This window comes from Mustelus asterias, chromosome 2 (genome assembly GCF_964213995.1).
Source record: "Mustelus asterias chromosome 2, sMusAst1.hap1.1, whole genome shotgun sequence".
In the NCBI taxonomy this organism is placed as follows: Eukaryota; Metazoa; Chordata; class Chondrichthyes; order Carcharhiniformes; family Triakidae; genus Mustelus; species Mustelus asterias.
The window spans coordinates 63,228,329-63,253,296 of record NC_135802.1 but is presented as its reverse complement, the minus strand read 5'-3'; the positions used below and the strand labels follow the sequence as shown (position 1 = coordinate 63,253,296).

Genomic DNA, 24,968 nt, shown 5'->3' with positions numbered 1-24,968 from the left:
GGGTGGCGGACGTCCCCAGTGGAGCTCCCTCTACGGAGACATTATGATTTGATGTTCTTAAGTTTCCTTTGTACTTTGCTTTTTGTTCGGGCTGTTCCCCCTCCTTTTGGGGAGCTGCCCTTTTTACTTTGTCCTGATTTAATTTGAGTTTGTTTATTTGGTTTGACTTTAAAAGAGGCCACACTCCGGCGCATGTTCGGGTACACTGAGGGAGAATTTAGCATGGCCAATGCACCTAACCAGCACGTCTTTTGAATTGTGGGAGGAAACCAGAACACCCTGAGGAAACCCACGCAGACTCGGGGAGAACATGCAGACTCTGCACAGACAATGACCCAAGCTGGGAATCGAACCAGGGTCCCTGGTGCTATGAGGCAGCTAACCACTGTGCCGGCCTTTTTTCTTTGATTATTAAAAGTGGAAACCTTAAGTTTACCCATCATGTACTAAACAATGGTTAGCTTTTTTTAACTCAAAGATATGGGTATTAACTGGTTTGCAGAGAGGCCAGTGTTGAGGAGCAGTGCTTGCTGTGCGTGTGGGTGACTGCGGAGGGCGCTGTCTAGGTGCGGGAGCGGGAGGAACGGCGATAGGGACAGGCGGCGAGGCGAGGAAGGCAGCCAGCCAGGAGCAGAGTGAGTACCACAAACGGCTGCCGAGGGTGAGTCCGGCCCTCGGCAGCACTCCCGAGTTCGGTGGGCCTGGGGAGGATGTGTGGCTGTGAAGTTTCCACCGAGTTTGTCCTTTATTGTAACGGAAAAGCCGCTTCCAAAAGTCGGCCTTTTTATTTGCAGCGTCCAAACTGAGATAGGCCCTGGCGCCGGGGCTTGTTCCGAATGGGCAATCCCTGAGGAATTAGCACTTTCCTGCTTGTGAGAGCCCAGGCTTTTCTCTCCTCCGTGTGAGCCACTTCAAACATGTTCCACCTGCTTTGCACTCCCTCTTCTGTTCCTCTGCAGTACACCTGCTTGTTAGCTTTAATGCTCTTTCACAAAACATGTCCACTGCACCTTCATTCCTCTTTGATGTTTTTGCAAATGTTGTCCTTTCTTAATTTGGTGCAGGTATTTATGAGTCAGGACACTGGGGATTGCTCCACTTTTCTCCCAAATAGTGCCATGGGATCCGATCCACCAGAGCAGGCAGATGGGATGTCAGTTTAATATCTCATTCATGTGCAGTGCTTCCTCTCTCCTGCACTGGGGTGTCAGCTTGAACCCGGAACCTTTGTGATTCAGAGGCGAGAGAAACTACTGACTTGGCCACAGCTGACATGTTTTTGACCAAATGGTTCTCAAAACCATTTGGTTGAACTTCTTGGGCATTTCTCATCTACATGCTGGCCCTCGGTTAAACCTGTGTTTAATGTTCCCTCCACCCACATTGTCTGTACCTTTAAGACCTGGCTGGTTGTAGGATTCACATTCTAATCAGTATTCTGCAACTTGATTTTGTCTGTTTGCACTGTTTGAGAGCACATTTCCACTCCATCTGACGAAGAGGCAGTGCTCCGAAAGCTTATGGTATTTGCTACCAAATAAACCTGTTGGACTTTAACCTGGTGTTGTGAGACTTCTTACTCGGTGAGAGAACAGCGTCAGGTTTCACTTGCATGTTGATGACACCCAGATATGTTTCACCACCACCACCTCCATATAGAATCCCTACGGTGCAGAAGGAGGCCATTTGGCCCATCGAACCTGCACTCACTCTCCGAAACAGAATCCTACCCAGGCCCATCCCGTGCCCAACCATGTGCATTTACTATGGCTAATCTGCCTAACCTACACAGCTTTGAACACTGAGGGGCAATTTAGCATGGCCAATCCACCTAACCTGTACAATTTTGCTACTACTAAAGTATCAGATTGCTTAGCCAACATCCAGGACTGAACGAGCAAACATTTTCGCCAATTAAACATTGCCAAGGCTGGAGCCATTATCTTTAGTCCCTGCAGTTACCAATGTCATTCCTCTTCCTGAAATTAAACTTAACCTATTTCCAACCTGGGTGTCATATTTGATCTTGATTATTTTATTTTAAGTAGCATATTGTACCAAAATATTTTTTTAAGAAACTCCCCTCCCTTGGACAAGGCTGAATTCTCTGGTGCCCACCAGCATCCTTGGTGTCTGTGATCTAGCTGGTGAACTTTGCGCTACTCTCAATGCTCTTCGGTGCACACTTCCCTTAGAGGTGGGAGAGCCAGCCCGCTCTGTCCTGCGTTTGGCAGCTATGCTCCACTCCCATTGAGCTTGCCTCTGGATGTCACTCATTCGATTACAGATCTACCAATTTTCTAGAAATAATATTATTGCCTATTGTTTGGTCCTGACTTGCATCTCCACTCAGCTCTGTCTCGCTTCTTAACTGAAGGATGGCTACTTCTCTTGTGCACTTGAACTTCCTGACTTGGGTCAATCTTGGAAATTCTCTGGATCAGTTCCTCCTTCAGCTCTGTCTGCTCTGTTTTTTTTATTGTCCAGCTCTCTTCAGACGTGAAATTTTGAAACAAGTTTGGTCATATGACTTTTTATTGACATAATTTCACCTTTATTTCTTGGCATTGGCTTTTACTTTTTAGTTCCAACTGTGTAAGCTATAGCATGAATATGATAGCAATTGTGAATACTTGGCTGTTTTGATGGAAGGAAGCAGTTGCAACTGGATTAATATGTTCATAATAAACACAGGTAAAAGGAGTGATTTATTGTTCAACGCTTTTTCAAAATTCAAAAAAAATGCAGATTTTGGAATATGGTTATCGAGAAAATATTTTAAAATAATTGATAAAAGTAAGTGCCGTATGGTGTCCATGCATCATATAAATTTCTATTAGTTCCTTTAGTTACATTGCTTTTGTTCCAAATTCTCATACCAAACTTAATCCCCTTGCTGTCATTAATAATTGATGAGAGAAACTGACATGACTTTTTCACCAGAGGTGCTTTGTTTTAGGACTTCGCTGACATTAGGATTTTCGTTCAAGCGAATTATGAATAGAGCACAAGAAATAGGAGAAGATGTAGGCCATAAAGTCCCTCGAACCTGATCTGCCATTCAATTAAGATCATGGCTAACTACAATAACTCCACTGCCCTGCCCTACCCCCACATACCCAAAAATCTATCACTCTGTCTTTAATACACTCCCAATACGCTGAGTATCTACAGGATAGAGAATCCAAAGATTCATAACTGTCTTGAGCCAAAGGACTTCCCATCTCAGTCCTAAATGGCTGATCCTTATCCTGAGATGATGACCTCCAATTCTCGACTCTCCAGCAAAGAGGAAATGCCTCTCCGCACCAACCCTGTATGTTTCAATGAGATAGCCTTCATCCTTCTAAACTCTGGGGAATATATAAGCTACTCAATCTAGTGACATTGATTAATTCCTGGGATGAGAGGGGAGATGGCCTATGATTGAAAACACCTGTAAGGCTGGTATATCCATAGGTAAGGAGACCAAAACATTTTTATGCTCTGGAGGTGGTCTCACCACAACCATATTAAATTGCCGTAATGTGGACATGCCGGCGTTGGATTGAGGTGGGCACAGTAAGAAGTCTCACAACCCCAGGTTAAAGCCCATCAATAAATCTGTTGGATTTTAACCTGGTGTTGTGAGACTTCTTACTATATTAAATTGCAACATGACTTCCATTATTCTTGTTTTGTAATCCATCTCGCAACAAAGGTTAACATAGTATTTGCCTTCCTGATTACTTGCTGTAATTGCATGTTAACTTTCTTTGATTTATGTACAAGGATAGGTAAACCCTTCTGAATCAACATTTACTGGTGTCTCAGTTTTTAAAAATATTCTGATTTTCTGTTGTTCCTTTGCCACAGTAGAAACACCAACGCACTGTTTGATATGTGGTTTTAAGGATAGGCCACCCCATGGTTATTTGAAATGCACGAATGATCTAGTCATTCAGGGGTAATTTATTTCTTTTCAAGATGGCAGCGTTTGGAAACGCTATGAATGACAATTTTTTGCTTCAGCTTTGTTCAGAATTTTAACTTGATTCAGAAGTGGGAGGACAGTAAATGTGTTGGGTCTCCTCTGACTGAATATATGCTGATTCTATTCTGGATTCTGGCCTGAGGTTTGACTTGTAATAAGTACTCATTGAGCCGTTTAGTTCAATGATGCAGTACTAGTAAATCATGTCTGCAAGCCTCTGTGACAGATCCAGCATGTGATTTTTAAGTGGTACGGTTCATTTTACTGTAAGTGTTGCCTTGTTACCAAGGTCATGAGAGAGATTTTGAATCTCAGAATATTTTAACACCCCTGTTAAGTAAGTCTGATACTATATGCTTAGGAGTGAAGTTTAAGAGTCAGCACATGACGATCTTTGGAATCAGTGAACCCATTTACCTTTCAACTGTGCACTCAGAAACAGATTTGTTGTCTTGTGTATGGTTATCTCCCTGCTCGATTTGTGCCAGATTAACTAGTTAGTTGTTGGACCCCCTCTTTGAAACAACCATTCATGAAGTTATGAATGATGCCAATCAGCATGCACAGAATAAGTGATATACTTTCATTTTTCAGGGCTTTGGAATAGCATAGGCAGCAGACATGCCTGACGCTGAAAGGAAGATGTACTGCCTTATGCTCTTCACTGTTTACAAATAATAGTTATTTTGAGATTCAAAGCTTTCATTCTTTCATAGGATGTGGGTGTCGCTGGCAAGGCCAGCATTTGTTGCACCATCCCTAATTGCTGTTGAACTGAGTGGCTTGCTAGGGCAGTTAAGAGTCAGCCACATTACCCTGGGTCTGGCATCATAAAGCTTGTGTGGCTTTTGCTACCAAATAAACCTGTTGGACTTTAACCTGGTGTTGTTAAACTTCTTACTGAACTTATCATATAGGTCAGACCAGGTAAGGACTCCAGATTTCTTTCTTTAAAGGACATTCATGAATCTGATGGGTTTTTATGTCAACTAACAATGGTTTCATGGTCACTGTTACTAAAACAATCTTATAAATTCCAGATTTTATTAGCTGACTTAAATTCCACCAGCTGCCATGGTGGAATTTGAATAATGGATGTGGGAATAGTGCAGGAAAATGGTGTTGAAGTGGAAGTTCAGCCATGATCACGTTGAATAATGAAGCAGATTCGAAGGGCTGAATAACCTACTCCTGCTCCTATTCATATGTTCATCTCCCCTTGATATGTTTGTATGAACTTATGAAGATAGAATTTATATTTTATTGCAATTCTGGTGCATCCTTTCATGGTGTTGTATCCTCATCTGACAAGGATTTGAAGGCACTGAAACTACTATGATTTTCTTTTTCTGCAGAGAGAACTTAGTTCCCTCCTTGGGGCACGGCAGAAAATTGGAAGAGGCAGACTGCAACTAATCAGATGGGATGATAGTGGGTCAGAAGTTGATGACTTGTTGCTGGAGCAGTGTCTGCACAGACGAAAGAAGTATATAACATTAATCTTCTCAATTCTGGATACAATTACCATAAATCTATGTATCCTTGTATGCATCTTTGAGAAATGCACAATCTGTTTTTGGAGAGCCATTCACGGACCAACAATGGAATAAAGGTTTTCAGAGGAAATGACAAACATTTCAAATTTATCATCTCCATGTATGCCCTAGATCACGTTGTATAAGCAACTCCCAAGTTTTCACACTAAATGCATGTTTAGGCTTAAACTCACCATGTAAGTCGACTCCCCCTACCAAGTAATAAATGCATGTTTAGTGCATTACTCATGTTAGGAGCTGGTCTCAATTTTTCAGCTCAGAAGTACATATTTTGGGTTATACATGCTTTATGAGTTGGTGCTTGAGATCAAGTAGGTGATAGAGGCCATGTTGCCAAGATGTGTGGGAGTTTTAAAAAAAGCACACCCACATAGAACAGCCCACATATGGTGACAGTTGAACAGAAACATTTTCATGTTTCAAAATGGCAACCACCTGCATCGAACGCAGCGGCTCATATTTTATATTCTGCTCTTGAATCAAACCCTGTTTTTGGAGGGATTTTTTGAAGCTTCAAAGGTCGACTTACAAGTTACGATCTACAGTAATGCTCCTTCTCGATTCAGCTGAAAGATCAATGGCCCCAAGTGTAACGTTATGAATTCCCCCTAATCAGCACATCAATCGCCACTGGGTGTTTGGAATTCTCTGCCTTAGGGCTGTGGAGACTCAAATTGTTGAGTGTGTTCAAAACTGAGATCGATAGATTAACATTAATGGATACAGGGATAACACGGGAAAATGGTGTTGAAGTAGAAGTTCAGCAATCATCTCGTTGAACGGTGAAGCAGGCTCGAAGGGCGGAATGGCCTACTCCTATTCCTTATGTTCGCACCCTGCCACCCTCCCAACCCTCCACCCAAACACACACAGGCTTTCCTGCTCAGAAAGATGTCATTTGGCCTCATTCAGGTGAAGAATTATGGGAAAAGATAGGCATGGTAATTGGAGAGGATAGATGAGCCAGAAATTGACTTGGTTTTGAAAGGAAGAGGACATTTGTAGAGCGATAATTGAAATATTGTCTATAGTTCTGGTTATGATATTGAAACAATATTGCAGTTTGTACTAACAGATTGGTGATTATCTGTACATGAGTGAAGAAAAAAGTTTGAAGAAATTTTAAATGCTGCATTCGTAAAAATGGGATTATTTATTTGGATTGTGCAGCTGGAACCTTATTCTTTCATGGAATGTGGGTATTACTGGCAAAGCCTGCATTTGATGCCCATCCCTAATTACCCTTGAACTGAACATTTCAAAGGACAGTTGAGAATCAACCGCATTGCTGTGGGTCTGGTGTCACGAGTAGACCAGACCGGGTAAGGACAGCAGATTTCCAGATGGGCTTTTATGGCAATAAATGATAGTTTCATGGTCGTCATTACTGAGATGAATAATATATAAAATCAGATTAATTAATGGAATTCAAATTCAACCCGTTTCCAGAGCATTGGCCCGGGCCTCTGGATTACTAGTACGGTGACAATATCATTATGTCACTATCTCCCCAATGGCTACCATTTTGACTCGGGCTGTCTTAATTCTTGTTTCTTGAGGATTGCTTTATTCAGAGATTGTAGTTTCCATTCGTTTGTATGGATCATTAAGGGCCTCAAGTGGCAATACATCTACTTTGGAATGTTGAAACTAGAAGAACTTTGTTATTAAAATCACTTTTGAATTTCAACTATAGCATGATAAAGATTGGATGTCAGAGACATTTTATTTTATTCAAATACCAACCGTATACCCACTAAAGAAAATAAGTGTACTTGAATAAGTACAGCCAAATTTGGGGTGGCAGGGTAGCATAGTGCCAGGGACCTGGGTTTGATTTCCAGCTTGGGTCACTGTCTGTGTGGAGTTTGCACGTTCTCCCCGTGTCTGCGTGGGTTTCCTCCGGTTTCCTCCCACATTCTGAAAGACGTACTGGTTAGGTGCATTAACCCGAACAGACGCCAGAACTGTGGCGACTAGGGGAATTTCACAGTTACTTCATTGCAGTGTTAATATAAGCCTTACTTGTGACTAATAAACTTTAAAGTTACTTTAAAAGAAATTTGGATGTAATATCCAGTTTAAGAATATTTAATAAACCATACTGATATAATTAGCTGGACCCAATTTCCTTTATTTCAGCTTGTGTGTGTGTGTGCACACTGACTGTATGATTATTTTGGTATTCTGCACAACATTAGAATCAGAAACCATTGTAGTTCACATAATAAAAGGAGTTTAGTTTTTTGGAATTATTAGTATCCCACTTTCGGTATAGACAGTAATGGCTCCACAAATAATGTAATTTCAATAGTATAACAGCTCTGTTTGTATCATTGTAATATATGGTAAATATATATTATTGTAATATATCCAGTAAAATGTAAAACTTCATTAAAATAACATAGTATATTTGAAGCAAATTTTGAGGGGAAAAAAATCATTATACAATGCCTAATTTAAGCATCTGAAATCTACAAAGCAAACAGAATCAGACACTTAAGAAGTAAAGTATCCAGTTGGATATGTTTGACTACTAAAGAGACAAGCTTGATGGACAGGAGTGATCTTACTTTATTTTGACCTTTTCTATGTTCTAAGGATCAAGGCAGGTGCTGGTGCACCAAGTGATTGTGTGAATTGTTTATAAATGATGCTGCCAGCTTACTAACAGATTTAAATGCCATGTTTTGCACCACTGAGGTTGCATGTCAGCAGTATGGGTAGAGTAGGGGGAACAAGATCAAGTGTAAATGATGAGCCGCATATATGCTGGGTGAGGCTCTCCAGAATAAGGCAGAATGTCTATAACATTTCTTTGCAATATGTTTTTTTACAAGGGGGGTTGGTAGCATACACACAAACTGAAAAAAACTTCAAAGTTGCTCGGACTTTTCAAGGTTTTCGTGTGATAAAAATGAATGTTATCCATAGATCTTAAAGCCTCTGCACATGTTTCTCTTTTTTAAAATGAAACCAGTGCCATTTTGTGGTGTCTAGGGAGAAGCCAGTGTTATCTGTGTGACAGAATCGAGGTTGCTCATTTCTGATCAGGGAAAACAGTTATGTCAAAGATGCTTTTAAACACATATCAGTAGAATTCGTGCAACATCTATTGTGAGTTGAATTTGCTGGATAACATATAGGTGTGGTCCTCATTACCACCCCCTGCAGTCACCTTTGTAGATTTGTGTTTGTATGTTGTAAAAAGTCTCAGCTGTCTTGGAGGATCCAGCAACATGAGTTCAAATCTCACCATGACAGCTGAGGAATTTAAATAAAGTAAGAAGTCTCACAACACCAGGTTAAAGTCCAACAGGTTTATTTGGTAGCAAATACCATAAGCTTTCGGAGCACTGCTCCTTTGTCAGATGGAGTGGAATTTAAATAAACACATTGATGATGGCTTGTTTGAGTAATGGTGATGAAAATACCTGAATGTTACAAAAAACCCATCTGGTTCACTAATTACCCATCGAAAAATACCTATAAGTGTCGCCTATATGTGAATTCAGACACACAGGAAATAACTAACTTGTAACTGCCCTGAGAAATGGCCTAGCAGATGAGTAGATTTTATTCAAGACGGTGATATGATAAGGCTTGGGCAATAAATGCGAGCTTTGTCCACACTCCATGAATGAATAAAGGGTAAAAGAAAAATGGGACAATGGACAGTTCTTTTGAACTTTGAAAGGAATTGAATGTCACAATTACAAGTATTGGCAGTACATATTGTCTTCCTGTGGCACGAGGGTTAAATTACATACATGTAATTTATAAAAAAGGCTGCATTTTGTTCTCATTCAAGAATACTACTTTAGTTCTTAAGCAAAACTTCAAATCCAGAATTTAAAAGGGTTTATCTGACTAGTTGTCAACCAATGGTCAGTTAGCAGCGCTCTTGCCTGAGTCAGGTTGAGGATTTGAGGCCAGAAATCAAAGCTGACATTACTGAGGCTGTGCTGCATTGTTGGTGGTGCTGCTCTTTAGAGGAGACATTGAACAAAGACCCCATCTGTGCTCTATTGGATGTTTTAAGATCCCATTGTACTATTTGACAGGGTATATGCTGACAGGATATTTCCTCTCCTCAGTGAAATCTAGGACTATTGATAAACAGGTTTCAAAGTAAGGAGTCTCCCGTTTGAAACATACGGAATTTCTTCTTGGAGATTTCTTTGTTCATGTTTGGAATTCTCTTTCCCAGTGAACAGTGCAGGTTGGGCCATTCAATACATTCAAGGTTGAGTTAGACAGAATTTTGCTTGGGAGACTAGGCAAATTGACGGCATCCAAGAAAATGGAGTGAAGACCAAAATCTGATGAGCATGACCTTATTGAAGCAGAGCAGGCTCGAGCAGCCAAATGGCCGATCCTCCTAATTCTTGTTTCTTACATTCTTGTTTCGAAGAAGAGCAGGGAAGTTACCCTTGTGTCCTAGCCTATGTTTAGCCCTCAATGAACATTGTAAAAACACTTTATCCAACTATTGTCACATTTGCTGCTTGTCGGAGTCTGCTTTATGCAAATTGTCTGCCACATCTTTTACAACAAATGACGACACTTCAAAAATTGCTTCACTGGAGTTGTAAAGCACTTTAGAATGTCCTGTTGTAATTAATGGTTCTATGCAAATACAAGTCTTTTTTTAGTTTGTTTGATTAACTTGCAAATTGGTTGCACATCCAGAAAATCATGGTTGAATTGTACAATATCTCAACAATACTGCATGCTTCTGTAAATTTTATTTGTGAACAAACTTGTTCAATAAATTATCTTGTTCGAAACCAATCTGGAATGTCTGATGTCTTTTGAAGTGACCTGATATGTTGTGGAATTTCCATGTTATTCAGTCTCTAGTTTCCAGTGAGCAGCATAGTTTGCCTGGGCATATGTTATTTTCAGTATTCTAAATGCACACCATAGGAACAGGAGCAGGCCATTTAGTCACTCAAGTCCACAATTAAATGAGATCACGACTGATCTCTAATCTGGCCTTTAATACCTCTGGTTAACAAAAATCCATCAATCTGTTTTAGAATTAATAGTTGGTCTAACATAACTGCCATTTGTGGCAGACTTCAAAACTTTTACCACCTTTGCACATAGAAATGTTTCGCAATCGTATTCATGAAAAGTCTTGCTCTAATTGTTAATTTATGCTTCCTAATCCTGGACTCTGCAACCATTGGAAACTTATTTCTATGTATCCTATCTGTTTCCCTGAATATCTAAAAAACTTGGATCAAAACACCCTTAACTCTCTAAATTCCAGGGAAGCCAGGCGTAGTTTGTGTAATCTGCCTTCATAATTTACATCATTGTAGTAAATGTAATAGTTCTGGTCCAAATACATTGTACTTCAAGGCCAGAGTTTCTTTCCCATAATGTGGTACCCAGAACTGCTGGCAGTACTATAGAGGTAGTCTAATTAGGGCTTTGTATCTCTGAAGTTTTAAGTCTTTAGGTATAGGGAGTGTGGGGTTGCCTTTGGAATTTGTCTTCTACAGGGTGAATGTGTAAAACAGTATTGCCTGCTGTAAGAAAACAGAAAATGCTGGAAGCATTCAGCGGGTCAGAATTTTTTAGGACAACAGTTAACATTTCGGGTGTGAATTCACATTAGTTGCTGTTGTCAGGTTATATCATAGTGTGCCTTTTTTTAAAAGTTGAGGATATCCAACATGGACAGCAAGTAATTGTACCTCTGATCAATCGAATGGAAATGTCAGAAAATCTTGTAAATCAAAGTACAATGATTAATATGCTTAAAAATGTTGGCAGTGCTGTTTTGAAATAAGGTAGCTGAATTGAAAGTTGAATTATAAGCCTCAATAGCAAGATAGCTAAGCATACATTGGAAGATAACACGTTTTTTAGGTTAAGTTTATTTATTAGTGTCACAAGTAGGCTTACATTAACACTACAATGAAGTTGCTGTGAAAATCCCCTAGTTGCCACACTCCGGCACCTGTTCAGGTACACTGAGGGAGAATTTAGCATGGCCAGTGCACCTATCCAGCATGTCTTTTGGACTGAGAGGAAACCAGAGCATCCAGAGGAAACTAACGCAGACACAAAATTAAACAGTTCATAGAAATATTACATATCGTAACATTTTCTGGATTGCCAAGCTGTCAACTGAAGGGGCCTAATACACAGGCAGAGAAACCAAACATCTTATCCAAACTGGTGACTGAATGTTGCTTCAATTGTGAAAATCGTAATGAATTCAGTGCCATCCAATTGAGGTATTATAGTTTGGCATAGTTTAGCAATGTTGGCTTCCTTTGCCTCTGCTTTTAAATTTATTGGATTTTGTATTGTAGGATGGATGGTCAAGAATAATCTCATCGTGACATCTGGGGAATGCTACTCCTTCCCTGTACATGCTTCAGCTTCCCATACCATGTCAGAAGACTTGGGGGATTTTTTCTTGATATGTAATATTTCTGTTAACTGCTGTTTTACTTTGCAGTAATGTTCTTTAGTAAACACCGTAAGATGTCTCACAACACCAGGTTAAAGTCCAACAGGTTTATTTGGAATCACGAGCTTTCGGAGTGCTGCTCCTTCATCAGGTGAGTGGTGTCGGACTCCACTCACCTGATGAAGGAGCAGTGATCCAAAAGCTCGTGATTCCAAATAAACCTGTTGGACTTTAACCTGGTGTTGTGAGACATCTTACTGTGCCCACCCCAGTCCAATGCCGGCATCTCCACATCATTAGTAAACACCAACATTCAAAACTAATCTCTATACCTTTTCCTTAGAAGGTGATAAAGGACAGACATTGAGAGAAGCACAATTTTTGAGGAAAGCCTGTGAGACTGGAGAGACGTTTGACACTTTATTCTTTGATTTGATTTATTATTGTCACATGTATTGGGATACAGTGAAAAGCATTGTTTCCTATGCACTATATGGACAAAACATACCATTCATAGAGTATATAGGGGAGATGAAAAAGAAAGGGTGCAGAACGTAGTGCTGCAGTTACAGATAGGGTGTAGCGAAAGATCAACTTAATATATGATTGAACCATTCAAAAGTCTGTTGGCAACAGGGAAAAAGCTATTCTTGAGTCAGTTGGTACGTGTTCTCGGGCTTTTGCATCTTTTTCCCGATGGAAGAAGGTGGAAGAGAGGATGTCCGGGGTGCGTGGGACCCTTGATTATGCTGGCTGCTAATTCATTCGTAGTTTACAAAGAACATAAGTTCTTGATTATCTCCTGCTTTGTTATATTTAGTCACTCGTACTCAGAATACAAGAACAATAGGTTCAATTTATTGCAGGCAGTGCAGAGTTTTGATGGATAAAATTGGGTGTCTTTATACAAAACCTAGTGAGGCATACATTGGAAGATGCTTCTGGACTTAGAGCGTGTGTGCTTTGAACAGAGCAGTGGACAATCAAATGGTTTTGTGGAAATCTCAGGAAAATTGGTCACTTGTGTCCGAATAACAGATCAGAGCTCACAGGATGGTTTGCTAATCTTCATATGACTAATTAAACTGAAGTGCAAACAACATGTTCCTGATGTTTGGGAAGTCCAATACTAGAGGTCACAGTCTAAGAATAAGAGGTAAGCCATTCAGGACTGAGATGAAGAATGTCTTCACTCCGAGTTGTAAACCTGTGGAATTCTCTACCACAGAAAGCTGTTGGGGCCAGATCATTAGATATGTTCAAGAGGGAGCTGGACGTGGCCCTTGCAGCTAAAGGGACCAAAGGGGTATGGAAAGAAAATAGGAGTGGGATACTGAAAGTGCATGATCAGCCCTGATCATATTGAATGGTGGTGCAGGCTCGAAGGGCCGAATGGCCTACTCCAGCATCTATTTTCTATGTTTCTAAACTTCATATTACATTCTGATTTGTCTTCATCGCAACATTTAGCACTGATTTCCATTTGGTCTCTTGCAGCATAATAAGCAGAGTTTTAGATTGACAGATTTTTGTTCTGTCAGAGAAAATAGTTTCAAAAGTCATTTTCAACTTTCCCAGTTTGACTTTGATCCTTAAAAGCTCCTAGTCCATGAAGAATTCAAGAGAAAGAAATAAGATTAATGCAGGATGTCAGATACACTTCTGCTTGGTATGGTTTTCATATTGGACATGCCTCAGCGAAGAACACGATAGTTAATTGATCCAGCTGCATTAAAGGAGAGGGCAAGAAAATGTGCCCTGTTTGAATATTATAAAAATGAGGGCCTCATGGTTATGAATTTTTGGAAGCAGCTACCATTTAGAAATTCATTAGTTCTTTTGTTTTGCCAGTAGTCCAGTGAAGAAATGATGGGGGTGAACCAAGTATATTTTTGATGATGTATGGAATGTCTCCAGTCAGCATTCCTGTCACTGCTGGATCACACTCCTTCTTTAGACATTATCACATTGAAGGGGAAAGTAACAGACACTTTTAAAGTGAGTTTCTTACGGCTTAAACCTGGGAGTTTGGAAAATAACAATGGACATCAGAATGTATTTTTCTCCATCGTCTGATGTGTTTGCAGAGGGGAATATTTTTTAAAATGAAAAGAGGTATTAAATCACATTTATTATGAATTGAAGTTAGTTCTTGCAAGCTGTAAATCTTGGTATATTACTATCAGGATTGGATATTGATGCATAAAATGCCTTTGTGGAATAGAGAAGATCTAAGTGCTCAAAATGTGTTAGTTGCTCCTGATGGTTTGTAAAGAAATGATGTAAGATTGTTTGGTTGTTAAATTGAACTGCGACTCAGGCACATGCTTTTAAATGCGGAGAGCAAGTGGGAGAAGTTAGAGGAGGACGATGAATCACATCTGTTTTTTGCAACGGGCCAAAATGAGGTGTGAAAGTGACATCCCATCAGGGATTCTTGATCTTTTTTGCTCTTGATTTATTACACTTTCACAGATCCCTGGAAGACAACAAAGTGTGGCTCCTATCAGGTGGTTAAAAACAGCAATAAATATGCACACAGCAAGATCCCACAACAGCAAATCAGATAGGTCATCATATATCATCTAAGCTCCAGGCTCACTTTCCAAAAAAAAAGTCAACTTTCATTACCACCTGAATTTTGTGAGTGGTAACATAGATTGGAACCCCTGGTGACAGTGCACAGTTTGATCAGCTGCTAATGTACACTTGAATTCGCCTTCTCAAAGTAGGTTTTTAAAAAAGTGTGTGTGTGTATATATATATATATATACTTGATTTCAAGGCCTCATTCTCAATAATAACTCGTACTATTGTGTCACTGCTGGTGAGTCTCGTTTCTTTTGCTTCAGCCTCCTTTTTTAGAAAGATCTTATTTTTGAAATTGCCTCTTGAAAACTTCTTGCAAAGCCTGAGGAGGCTGTTTTGATAGTGTGCTTGCTAATATGCAGAGTATATTCATTCAAATACAATTCAGGCCTCGGGTGACTGAAGTTTGCACGTGGGTTTCTTATGGGTGCTCCGGTTTCCTCCCACACTCCAAAGATGTGCAGGTTGGGTTGATTGTCCATGCTAAATTGCCCCTTAGTGTCAGGGGGATTAACGGTAAATACATCGGGTTACAGGGATAACCCTGGTTGGGATTGTTGTTGGTGCAGGCTCGATGAGCCGACTGGACTCCTCCTGCACTGTAGGGATTCTATGATGCTATGGCAGGGGTAGTAAGTCAACACCACAATGAAAACAATGAATTAAATCAGAAGCCCCACCTAATGGAATGCACTACAGCTGGAATGTTGCTTTCACATTGGCGAACAGCAGTGTGAGTAGTTAAATTGAGCACGTTCCCAGTTCTGCACTGTGCCAACAAAGTAAAAACAACTCTGACGAAGGGTCATCTAGACTTGAACCATCAGCTCTATTCTCTCTCCACAGATGCTGTCAGACCTGCTGAGATTTTCCAGCATTTTCTTCTTTTGTTGCCGATTCCAGCATCTGCAGTAATTTGCTTTAATCAAAGTAAAAACAATTGCCACAGAGTTCAGTGCAGCATTATTTAGATGTGAAAACCTTCACACCACTGCATGTGTGCACCATTAGTCAGCCCCGATGACAGGGCCTCTCCTGGCTGCAAGCTAAAAGTCTGTGCTGTATCAGGGACCTGGCTCTTGCAGCCATAGCAGTTTCCTGCAACTGTTAAAGCAACAGTTGTTCCTCAGAGAAAATAACAAATTGTTGAGGCAATGGCATCAAGATTTCCAGAACTAGAATGGAAAGAAAATTTCCAGAAAATGAAATTTGATGTCCTAGGAAAGTTCACACCATTTATGTGGAGGGTTTGGATTAGGTTTTCAAGACCATGATGTTGTGGATGTGGAGGGATTAGGATTGCCATTGGAAATGGATGTTTGCACAGACCTAATGCCTCTGGTTTGTCTGAGGATGACCAGAAAGATCCATCAGAGTTATGGGCAATATTGGAAAGTCAGCTTAAAATTGCAGACAGAAAACCAGTGAATGCCTAGATAAGGTGTGTGCAGTTCTGGTCACCTCACTGCAGAAAGGATGTGATTTTGCTTCAGAGGGTGCATAGGAGATTCATTAGGATGTTGTCTTGATTGGATGGAAACATAGAAAATAGGAATAGGAGGCCATTCAGCCCTTTGAACCTGTTCCACCATTCATTATGATCATGGCTGATCATCCAACTCAATAGCCTGATCCTGCATTCATCCTCCCCTCCCCCAATAGCCAATGATTCCCTTCACTCCAAGAGCTATATTTAACTCCTTGTTGAAAACATACAATGCTTTGGCCTCAACTATTTTCTGTGGTAGCAAATTCCACTGGTTCCTTACTCTCTGGGTGAAGAAATTTCTCCTTATCTCGGTCCTAAAATTTTGCCCCATATCCTTAGACTCTGACCCTGGTTCTGGACACCCCCACCATTGGGAACATCCTTGCTGCATCTACCCTGTCTAGTCCCGTTAGAATTTTATAGGTTTCTATGAGAACCCCCCTCATTCTTCTGAACTCCAGTGAATATAATCCTAACTGACTCAATCTCTCCTCATATGTCAGTCCTGCCATCCCAGAGATCAATCTGGTAAACCTTCACTGAGCTCCCTCTATAGCAAGAACATCCTTCCTCGGCTAAGAACTGCACACAATATTCCAGGTGTGGCCTCACCAAGGCCTTGTATAATTGCAACAAGACATTCCTTTTTCTGTACTCGATAGGCTTGGGTTGTTTTTGTTAGAGCAGAGAAGGCCAAGGGGAGACATGATTGAGGTATATAGGATTATGAAGGGTATGGACAGGGTGGATAGAAAGTGGCTGTTCCCCTTAGTTAAAGGGTCAATATGAGGGGGCACAATTTTAAGGTGACAGGCAGGAGATTTAGAGAGGATTTTAGGAAACATTTTTTCACCCAGAGGGTGGTGGGAGTCTGTAACGCACTGCCTGGGTGGACGGTGGAGGCAAGAAACCTCACAACCTTTAAAAAATATGTGGGTGAACAGTTGAACTGTCATAACATTCAAGGCTATGGGCTATGTGCTGAAAAGTGGGATTAGTGTAGATCTCGTGTAGTTTTGTTGGAACAGACTTGGTGGGCCAAAGGTCCTATTCTGTACTGTATGACTCTATGATTCTATGATGACTTTGATTACCAATGCAGGGAGAAAGCACAAGACTGATTTAAATGATGCCAAACTCTCAGAATGATTATGGAGTTGGTTATTGCCTCCATGAGGCATTCCAAAAGGACATCCTGGAATATTTGAAAGAGTGCGATGTGGAGAACATATCACAGATGTTAAGACTCAGGCCAGCAACTCCAAAGCGTTTTATGAAGGTAGCCTAGAATAAGTTTTATATTTGATTTTGGCACGGCTGAGCATAGGAGGGGTTTCCCTACAAGTATGATTCAAGTGACCCAATAGGAAGCTTTTATCAAACAAAGTTTATTTAGGAACAGTTGAAATATAACAAAAAGATTTAGCATAACTTTTACCAGTTGCAAGACTTGAGCATTACACAGACTAATTCCTAACAGCTAGTTATCTCTGCTATTCTAAGTTACACACCATCCCACAGACATACACCCTTCAGACTTGGCACAAAAAGCAAGTACGCTCACGTGGTGCTGAATTTGCACTTTTTCACACCGATGAGAATTGGTCCTGTGAATGTTGGATCAAATTTCCAATGCTCCCCAGTCTTGGAACTTTCAGAAAGCCTCTGGACAGAGAGACACTGCCTTCTTCCATCAGCTTCTGACAGCAACCGAAGCTACCAAAATCTCGAGCATTTTCTGATATTTGGCAGTATAGTAACATCCTGGGTCATGACATTTGCCTTCCTGCTGCTAATGGCTAAAGAAAACGCTTTGCAGCTATGAGAGTGTTTTTCCATTGGCCACTGAAGGTGCTCCTTGGTATGGACTGCTATTATACCATTGTCAATGTTGAGCAACTCTCTGATAAGGACCTGATGCACCTATGTCTTCTACCTGTGTTCAACAGGCCGATGTGATATGTATCGTGTGAGGGTGAAGAGAGTTAATATGTTTTCCACTTGTTAATTTTCTTCTCATTTTCAGCTTACACCACTGACTAGCAGCAAAGATCTAAGACTTTCCTTGTCAGTATACAGCCTCTCCATTGGCAAGTCCTCAGCTGCATTTCCTCGTGGTGACACATGGAAATTGATTCCCTCGCAGGCTCTAGCTAAAACTTAGTGAGATCATAAGAAATAGGAGCAGGAGTAGGCCATTCGACCCATCGAACCTGGTTTACCATTCAATAAGATCGTGGCTTACCTGATTGAGCCATTAACTCCAATTTCCTGCCTACCCCAATAACCCTCGATGCCCTTGTAAATCAAACATCTGTCTATCTTGGCCTTGAATACATTCAATGATCCAGCCTCCACATTCTCTCTGTGGAAGAGAATTCTAGCGATCCTCTAACAGAAGACATTCTTCCTTATTTTACTCTTAAATGGGCAAACACTTATTTTACAATGTGCTTAGGTGGGTGTAAAAATCCCATGACACAATTTTAGTGATGGGTGAGGAGCTACAATCTCAAGGGACACAGCTGCTTACAGATGGGAGCATCCTTCAGGAAGTGGACTTATGTTTCTTTACACACATAAGGAAGGCAATGGGAAACCACCTATGTGTTCTTTCTCCTCGTCATATTGCTCACTGAAATTTAATCTGCTGAATATGTCAATAATTACAAGATTTAAAGGTTCTAAGAGAGCACCTACAGAGTGCACCGACTTTTAGAATGTAGAATGTTGTTCCCTTTTTAAATAATACACAAAATACAAACACTGCCAGACCAAAGGACTGATTTAGAGTCCAGTTATATGCAGTGCAAACTGTATAGAACAGTGAATCACACACTGTCCTCTTCCTAGATACATAAAATAATAAAATGCCGTAAGTTTTTTTTTCTCTGACTGGACCTTCAATAGAAATTTACTTGCTGTTAAGTCAATCTGGCCTAGCTTTCTTGTTGAACTGGTATAAACAACAAAGTCTGGTTTTGAAGCTAACTCTCACTACAGGTTCTCTCTTCAGACGTGCTTATCCATGGATATGTGATTCAATTCCTTTTGAAGGCATACCAAAACAAAATCATAGTAGGGCAGCTCATTAAATTACATCAACAGCCATTCATGGAAGGTTGTATTTCTCATATCAGTATTGAATGGACAGCCGATCTTTGCTGGCAAAGATGTCTGATTGAATCTACTGGCTTTAGCTATTTACTCAATTCACACCATAAGGCCCCTATTTGCATATGTGAAGTCACTTTAGGGAACAATTTCTGTGCTGACAAACCTCGAGCTGCAAAGTTGAATCCATTTGAAGATTTGCGACCATAGGGTCTGAACATGCATGTCTTAATGTTCTAGGAAGATGTTCGGGGAAGACAAAAACAGGGCAGGAGTAAAGCACCTTGGCCACCTAGTGGAATGACCAGCATCTCAGAAGCCAGTCTTTAGTCAATTCTATTCATTTCAAGTGATATCAAAGGGCGACTTATTGGATGCAGGAAAGGTAAGATGTCGGATCAGAAGTTGACCATTTGACCCATCGAGTTTACTCCACCATTTTAAAAAAATTTATTCGTAAGACATGGGTGTCGCTAGTTGGCCAGCATTTACTGCGCATCCCTAGTTGCCCTTGAGAAGATGGTGGTGAGCTTGAATCGCTGCAGTCCATGTGCTGTGGGTTGACCCACAATGCCATGAGGGTGAGATGAGATCATGATTGATCTGATGTGCTAATCCTCAACTCTACTTTCCTGCCTTATCCGCATAACCGTTGATCCCTTTATTGTTTATTTCAGCCTTGAATTTACTTAATGATCCTGCCTGTACAGCTCCCTGCGGTAAAGAATTCTACAGATTCACTACCCTCTGAGAGAAGAAATTCCTCCTCATCTCTCTCAAATGACCTTTATTCTGAGATTATGCCCTCTTATTATGTCCTAGATTCTCCCACAAGGGCAAACAATCTCTCAGCAACCACAAAGACTGAAGTATGGAGACTTGTGCTGCAAAGACAGCTGTGCCCCTAGCCAAGCTGCTCAAGTACAGCTCTACACTTGGCACCTACCATACAAAGTGGAAAATTAGCCAGTATGCCTAGACCATTGAGAACAGCAGAAATTTAATGCAATAGTTACTGCACCATCAGTTTACTCTCAATCATCAAAAAACATGTTGCAAGGAGTCACAAACACTTACCAGTAACCAGTTCACTAGTATTCAGTTTCCAGTTTGCCATGCCCACACAGCTGCAGATGACATTACAGCCTTGGTCAAAACATAGTCACGAACTATATTTTAGAGGTTGAGGTGAGTGTGACTGCCCTTGCCACCAAGGCAGCATTGAACTGAGTATAGCATCAAGGAACCCGAGCAAAATAAGTCAGTGAGTACGAGTGAGAAGCTCTTCACTACTCTGAGTCATACCTGTCACAAAGGAAGATAGTTGTAGTTGTTGGAGCTTATATCCCAGCCTAAGGGTATTGGTGCAAGAGTTCCACAGGGTAATGACCGAGGCCCAAACATCTCTAACTGCTTCATTAATGATGTCCGGTTCTTCTGGGACAAAATACTGCATTAGGTCTCTGCTGAGGTTCTGCATCTCCCACTTGAAGAGGGTGGTCAGATGCTGGTGTGCCTTCGCTCCCAGGTGGTGACCTTCTGCCTCCAGACCCTGCAGAGATACCTTTACGTTGAGCCTCCTCCATGATGGTGTGCCCTGGTGACGTATTTCTTCCGCCAGGTGCACGGCCTGAACTATGACGTGCAGCTCCTGTACATAAATCTGGGGACTCTTCGGACCTCCTTGCGGGCATTGCCCGTCTTTTACCAGGACCTTCTCAAAGTCTGGAACACGGTCGCCTCGCGCCACAGCTCTCCCCCGTCAGGAGTAGCAGCTATCGGATTCCTGAGCAGCTGCTGCTCAGGAATCCGCTCCTCCAACCACATAACTTCAGGTAGCTGGCGGAGAGGAGGGCCGTGGACGCCGGGGTGACCAGGATCGGGGACGTGCTGGGTGGTGGAGGAGTGGGCTGGATGAACCCCCACCAGCTTGCTGAGCGCATGGGGTGGTCGTCTGGCACGCGGCCAAAGCCATCCAAGACCTTAAAACGGTTGTGCTCAGACCCGAGGGCACACATGGTCTCGAGGAGGCGCAACTGTGCGATGGGATCCCGCCCAAACGTACCCCTTCTCGGACGGAATTTCACATTGGCCCCAAGCCTAGAGCCCCCCCCCCCCCCCCCCTCCCAGGTCAGGTGCCCCACAGTTTGAGTCGCCTTATGGAAATGCCCTCCATGCCCTTTGCTACCGCATGGAGGTGTTTCCTGTATGGGTTGCTGCTGCACACCTTCTACTATCATGTCCTCGCCCATTGCCCGCATACACCTTCACAGGCCTTGTTGCCGCCGGTCGGCGGAGGTCCCCAGTGGAGGTCCCTCTACAGAGGGATCTCCCCCCACTATCTTGGTGACCTGGGGTGGAGGGTGCTGCAAGGTTTTTGCAACCTTGTGGAGTTTGTGGACCATGTCTATGTTGAATGTTAGAGGCTGCACAACTTTTTCAGTTTCCTCAAAAACCTTTTGTTGATGTTTTGTTTGCACTTCAGTCCCTCGCTCCTGATCTACGGACACCTGGTGCGGAGGGGAGGTGGGGAAAGAGGTGGACCTCCTCGTGAACCTGCTCCTGGGCCTGGCAAGGCGTGTCATCTACGGGTCCAGGCAGCAGGCGACTGAGGGGGTCGTCCAACCTGACTGTCTGCCCCTCTACCGTGGCTGTGTTCATGGCTGAGTCTCCCTGGGCAGGGAGCATGCAGTGTCTGAGGGCACCGCTAATGCCTTCCGTGCCCGCTGGGCACCGCAGGGACTGGGGTGTATTATTGACTCCTTTAATCACATTTTAATTTGATGTTTTAAGTTTCCTTTCCATTTTGTCTTTTGTTTCGAGCGGTTCCCATCCATTTAGGGAACTGCCCTTTTTAAGTTGTCCCTAAGTTAAGTTGATTTTGTTTATTTGGTTGAACGCAAAAAGATGTTTCTGATTAAAGATCCAATTGATGGGCCAACCAGGAAGTCTTTGCCTTGTACTTAACCGGGAGTGTTAGTTCCTCTGACACCCCCCCGCCTGGAGGTAGACTGCTAATGGATAGCGCTCTGTGTACTGCTGTTAGAGTTGTAAATAAAGGGATTTTGGTGAAGGGACTTCTGCCTCCGCAGACCTATTACAACTAGTTACCTGAAACGGTTAGTGTGTGATGCTTAATTACACTGAGGGTGTGGATTTAGTCACCGTACTGGCTGAGGTGGTTCTTGGGGCCTGCCTCCTCATACATGTCCCTTTGTGATAACATGGCAAGATTGCACAGTATGGTGCTACGGGTAGAAGAGCCTTCAGACAATCGAGGACAATCTACATGAAGAGAGAGGGAAATGCTGAGGCGTGAGCTCACAATGCTTAACATCTTTAAGCTGTTTGGTGGAACATTTTCCTGTTCTGGAACACCTCTGCTTCCTAATGTTTTTAATGTTGTCTTACAGTTTTAGATGCCCCATGTTGATAACTCCTGCTTTTTCCACATTCTGATCATGGAAAACTAATACAGTACAGCAATCACTTGCTTGACGGCTTAAAATTAAAATAATTAAAAAAGGGTTGAGATGCTTATTTTAGTAGATTAAAGCTTCCTCCTCAGTGAAGGACTGGCCCCACAGGCTGGATCAGCTGTAAATTAGTTGGCGTAATATGGCCTTAATTTAAATGTTAATTTACTATTAGTGCTGTTCGTTATTTTAGTACCTGAATAACATAAATGCAGTGCCCCACGAGGGACATTCTTCTTCAAAAGAAAACTTAATCCAGTAGGCTTTTAGTCAGAAACATTCCTCTAATTGGACTTAACAGATGATGCAAAAGTCCAGGGCTGCAGCCCTCTGGGAGAAGGAGAGAGAAAGAGAGATTTTCATTTAAGAACTTAAGAACTAGGAGCAGGAGTAGGTAATTCAGCCTTTCAAACCTGTTTCACCATTCAGTACAATCATGGCTGATCTCATTTCGGCCTCAACTCCATTTTCTTGTCCATTCTCCATAACCCTTTAACCCATTACTAATTAAAAACTGTCTATCTCCTCAAATTTACTCAATGTCCTGGCATCCACCTTACTCTGGGTAGTGAATTCCATAGATTCACGACCCTCTGAGAGAAGTAATTTCTCTCTTTCTGTTTTGAATCTGCTGCCCCTTATCCGAAAATGATGACCTCTCGTTCTGGAATGCCCCACAAGAGGAAATATCCTCTCAATGTCCACTTTGTCAATCCCCTTTATTATCTTATATAGCTCAATTAGATCTCCTCTCATTCTTCCAAACTCGAAAGAGTACAGGCTAAACTGCTCAATTTCTCTTCATAAAACAACCCTCTCATCTCTGGAATCAATCTAGTCACTGAACGGCTGCAGGACATTCTGAAAGGGGGATGGCAGACAGACACAAATGGTGGTACATATTAGTATCAATGCTATCGTGAAAAAGGGATGAGATCCTGCAAGTAGAATTTAGGGAGTTAGGAAGTAGTTTAAAAAACATGTAGTAGTAGTCACTGAATTGCTTCCGATGCCATGTGCTAGTGAGTTTCAAAATAGAAAGTTTGTCCAGATGAATGTGTGACTGGAGAGATGGTGCAGGAGGGAGGGCTTTAGATTTCAGCGACATAGGATCCATATTTGGGGATGCTGGAACCTGCACAAGGGGATGGGACGCACCTGAACCAAAATGGAACTGGTGTCCTTGCAGGGAGGTTTGCTCGTGCTGTTGGGGAAGGTTCAAATGAACTTAGCAGGGGTTTGGAATCCTGAGGGAAGGTTCAGCAGGGGAAGATTCACAGCCAAAATCGAAAGAGACAACAAGTGAGTCAGGAAGACATAAAAGTTATAGGCCAGTAAAGGCACAAGGAAGATTGAATGTCATTAAGTTTAATGCAAGGAGTCTGACAAGTCAGATAAGTTGAGGGCACAAATTAAAACATGGGGGTATGATGTGATTGCTGTCACTGAGAAATTGTTGAGAGAGGGTCAAGATTTGCAGCTCAACATTCAAGGATATAGGATCCTCAGGCAACATAGGGAAAGAGGTAAAAGAGGAGGGGGTGTCACAATTTTCATCAGGGAATCAACTGCAGCATTAAGGAGGACGACACCTTAGAAGTCTCTTCAAATGAAGCCATAACAGTAGAACTTAAAAACCAAAAGGAACAATCACATTGCTGGGAGTGTTCTAATAGGCCCCCTAACAGTATGGCAGAAATAGAAGAGCAGATATGTAGGCAAATTTCAAAGAAGTGTAAAAATAATAGGGTAGTCATTGGAGAATTTCAACTTCTCCAACATTAATTGGAGTAGTCACAGTCTAAAAGGTTTCGAGGGAGCGGAATTCTTAATATGTCCAGGAGAACTTTATAAGCCAGTACGTAGAAGATCCTACAATACAGGGGGTGGTCCTGAACTTAATTTTAGATAACGAAGCCGGGTTAGTGGTTGAAGTATCAGTGGAAGAACATTTTGCAGACAGCAATCATAACTCTGTAAGATTTAGCATTGTTATGGAAAAGGACAAGGATGGGCTGATTTTAATAAGATCAGATATGATTTGGCCAGAGTGGACTGAGAGCAGACTCTTTTATGTCCCAGAAATCTCCCTATTTCCTTCTTGCATTCAAGAAGGAAATAGGGAGAGTACAAGGCCAATACAGGGCCAATATGTTCCAATAAAGAAAAAGGGTGGGACCAACAAATCCTGTCACCCCTGGATATTGAGCGTTATACAACATTGAATAAAGAGAAAGAGGGAGGCTTATGTCAGACATCGAGGGCTCAGAACAGCAGAAGCCCTAGAGGACTATAGAATGTACAAGAGGGAACTTTAAAAGGAAATTAGGAGAGCAAA

General features: G+C 41.7%; 1 protein-coding gene across 4 annotated transcripts in view; it reads left to right on the top strand.

The window, feature by feature from the left end:
- Positions 1-537: 537 nt before the first annotated feature.
- tpk1 (thiamin pyrophosphokinase 1) overlaps positions 538-24,968 on the top strand; it is a 381,820-nt gene continuing 357,389 nt past the window's right edge. The window contains exons 1-2 of one of the 4 annotated variants that reach the window (XM_078236390.1): positions 538-635; positions 5,329-5,459. The gene's annotated coding sequence lies outside the window, so the exon portion shown is untranslated. Of the gene's footprint in view, positions 636-721; positions 873-5,328; positions 5,460-19,394; positions 19,540-24,968 lie in introns of those variants that run through there. The other 3 variants (XM_078236417.1, XM_078236382.1, XM_078236408.1) reach the window with 3 other exon arrangements.